Source organism: Salvia hispanica, chromosome 5 (assembly GCF_023119035.1).
Source record: "Salvia hispanica cultivar TCC Black 2014 chromosome 5, UniMelb_Shisp_WGS_1.0, whole genome shotgun sequence".
Classification (NCBI taxonomy): Eukaryota; Viridiplantae; Streptophyta; class Magnoliopsida; order Lamiales; family Lamiaceae; genus Salvia; species Salvia hispanica.
Window position 1 is genome coordinate 26712685 of NC_062969.1, and position 3454 is coordinate 26716138.

At 35.8% G+C, this 3454-nt stretch overlaps 1 long non-coding RNA gene across 1 annotated transcript; it reads right to left on the reverse strand.

Moving 5' to 3' along the window:
- Positions 1–2325: 2325 nt before the first annotated feature.
- Positions 2326–2890, reverse strand: LOC125186877. Its single transcript, XR_007170520.1, has 2 exons — positions 2688–2890; positions 2326–2560 (listed from the first exon to the last, which is right to left on the reverse strand). It is a non-coding gene; the product is annotated as an uncharacterized LOC125186877 (long non-coding RNA).
- Positions 2891–3454: the final 564 nt, after the last annotated feature.

The window sequence follows — 3454 nt, forward strand, 5'->3', positions numbered from 1 at the left end:
AAGAATACCACAGACCTGGACGCGGATTCTATCACATTCAGGCTTTTCAATCAGGAGCACGAGTTGAGCATTAGGGAGTGGTCCCTACGGATGGGGTTGTTCACTAAGGAAGAAGATGAAGAGGGGGCATGGAACGACGGGATGGTGGGGATGCCAAAGAACACGCCTGGTTTCAAAGTCCAGACAGCATGGGAACTGGTCACGCACTCTAAATCAGGGGCCCACTAAAACGCCTATAAATAGAGAAGAGCATGCAGCGCAAGGGATATAGTTTTCCACTCTTCTTAGCTCATTTTTTACACACACTTGGGAATAGTTCTGGGGTAATCGTGATAGGGGGGGTATTTTCTAAAGATTTCGTGCTTGGTAACACCGTCCCAGTGAGGGCGAAGATACAATTGCTTTTAATTTCAGCTGTTTTTGCTAGTTTCCACCGTCGAACTTCACTTTTGGGAGTCGACTTTGATGTTGAAGATGTTTAACTGCTTTTACGTTCATGGATCTGCGTTTAGCTGTTTAATTTCAAGTTATTTTGCATAGATCTCTCTGCTGTTAGCGTAATTCTTCAATTGCTATGTCGATCTCTGTTGATTTCGTTGTTAAGGTGTTTGATGTGGAATTTGGTGACAGATCTGTGGTTGTTTGAGTATTCGGAGTTCTTATTTGTAAAATCTGACGTGATGGAGAGTTTCTTCTGTTTGGAGTTCATGACGGACGCTTGGATCCGGAGTGGATTTAGCGTCTGAGGTTGGATTTGGCGTGTGGAAAGACAGTAGTTTGTTAGATTTGTTTTATTTCTTCTTGGTTTCTATTTCACTTCGTCTAGGGTATGCAGATCTGCTAAGTTTTTTCGTTTATTATGCATAAATTTGATTTCAAGTCAATAGCTCTGTTTTGATTTGCTCATGCTGTTCTCCTTAAAGAAGTTTTACGTAAATTTGGTTGTAAAAGACGATGTCACTGTCAGTTAGTACGAGAGTTAGTTATTCTGCCAACCTTTCAGTCGTACCTTGCTTTTTAGACATGGTCCCCACCGCAGATTTAATTCCTAGGTCTAGCTGTTAGGTTAAGTTTTTTTTAGGTTCCCAAGTCAAGTTAATTCTAATTTTCCTCAACCCAAGAAAATGCGTGGCAGCAGCCAACACCAAAAACACTCCCAAATCCTTGATTATGAGTCTTACGCATCCTTCTCTGTGGGATCGATCCCTACTTCCCTATACTAGGTTTAGTAAAGTGGTTGAGGGTTTTTGAAAGGAATAGTGCTTTGTGTGTCCGACGACCGGGATTCCTCGCGACCCACGAGTTCCTAGACCGAGTGATCTAGTGGACTTGCTGGATCTAGGGAACCTGTTATTTTCTTATTTGAACAGCCTTAGCACAAATAAAACCCTTTCAATGAATCTAGTAATTTATTGGTGAATTTATATTTTAGAATATTCGATGTTGCTCTATTGATATTGTTAATATAGTCTGTTGACATCTTGTATACTGTCTGTTGACATTCAATGTAAAGCCTGTTGACATTAGTAATATTGTCCATTGACATCTCTTATACTGTTTGTTGATATTAGTAATATTATCCATTGACATCACTTACACTGTCTGTTGACATTCTTCAGTTGTGTTGTAGAATTTGTCGACTTTCATGTTTTATGTTGATTTAATCAATGTTCAATCAGATTTCATTTTTAATCGGTTGAGTTTACTTGTTTTTTTTAGTTTGAGATTGAATTTCATCTCATAATCGACGTCCAATCTATTTTCTTATGGATTCTTCATGTAGCACATACCCGAGAGAATGTTTATTCTTAGAATTTCATCTGTTTTATGAATTTAGTAATTTATTGGTAATTGATATTTTGGAATATCCATTGTTGATATGTTGACATTGGTAATATAGTCTATTGACATCATGTATATTGCATTTTAACATTCAATGTAAAGCCAGTTGATATTGGTAATATTGTCTGTTGACATTCTGTATACTGCCACTCGACATAGGTAATATTGTTTGTTGAGATCTCGTATACTGTTTGTTGACATTGATAATATTGTTTATTGACATTTCATATTCAGTCTGTTGATATTTTCCAATTGTGTTGTAGAATTGGTTGTTCCACAATGCAAGGCTGAGTTGAGGCCATACCTAGGTCAACCAATTGAGTTCACTTGAGAATGCAACTTCCTTTTTATGAAAAGCATGCTCGAGAGGCTTATTTCGACACTTGAAGATCGGACACAAATAGTGGTAGTGATGTTACTACAACACAATACTACTCCATTAAATTGAAACCACCATTTAGATAAAGAATCAAAAAATAAAAATAAAAAGAAATAACCATGCTACATTAAATGAATATCGTACGAGTTATAATAGACTTGACATGAACAGAGGTGAAATTTAAGAGCTAAAACCAGAAAAGAGAATTTCATCTAGAAAACAGAAGATTCTTTCTCTATCTGCATCTGGAATCATGGCCGTCGGTGCAAATCTGTTTGATTTTCAAAGCGCGTTTGATTGAATGGAATGCTAGAAATCGCACATAACTTCCTAAACAACCTAAAATTGCAAAAATCGAACTCATCAGATATTCAATTTTCAAATCTCACAAATAATGAAATATTCAAATCGTACAAATAATCGGTGAAATAGACAAATCTCACAAAGAAAAATGAAATAATCGAACCTTTAGAAGACTCGGCGGCGTTTTGGCTCCGTTCCTCGTCATTTATTAAAATTTTCAACCGCAAATAGAATTTGTGTAGGGTTTGTGAAGTCAATCTGACGAAACCAGAGCTATCTTCCCATTCCTCTATTGATTAATTTGAAGAAATTGCGAAGGATTTGCGAAGGCGTTTTGTCGAGAGAGATGGAGCAGAGAATGAGAAAGTTTTTTTCAAAATGGGAGGAAGATAAGTGAGGTAGGCGTGATTCTGTGTTTAATAGGAACGGACAATTTTACCTCTAGTTGATCTTAGTTGACATAATTTACAAAAGCTGTTGACATCGCATGGAGATCAGATCTTGGCCGCACATCTCTAAATCTGACGGATCAGATCTGATTGTAGATAGCAACTAATAGTAGAGTTAGCAACCTAACACACCCCTTGCAACACAAAAGTGAACTACATTCAATTAACTAATCGACAATATAATGTGAATTTTTTATTAATAAAATAGAAAGCATGTAATTAACAATTTTAAAATTATGGTATTAAATTTTTATTAAACTATTTTTTTAAATAATAAAATAATATTCTATTTATTATTATAATGCCTAATTTAAATAATTATATTAAGATTTTTTAATAGTTACTTGTAACATACTCCATCCGTCCCCCATTAAGAGTCACACTTTTCCATTTCGGTCCGTCCCCAATTAAGAGTCACACTTCATTTTTACCATAAATAGTAAGTAGGTCACACATTTCACTAACTCAATTCACTCACATT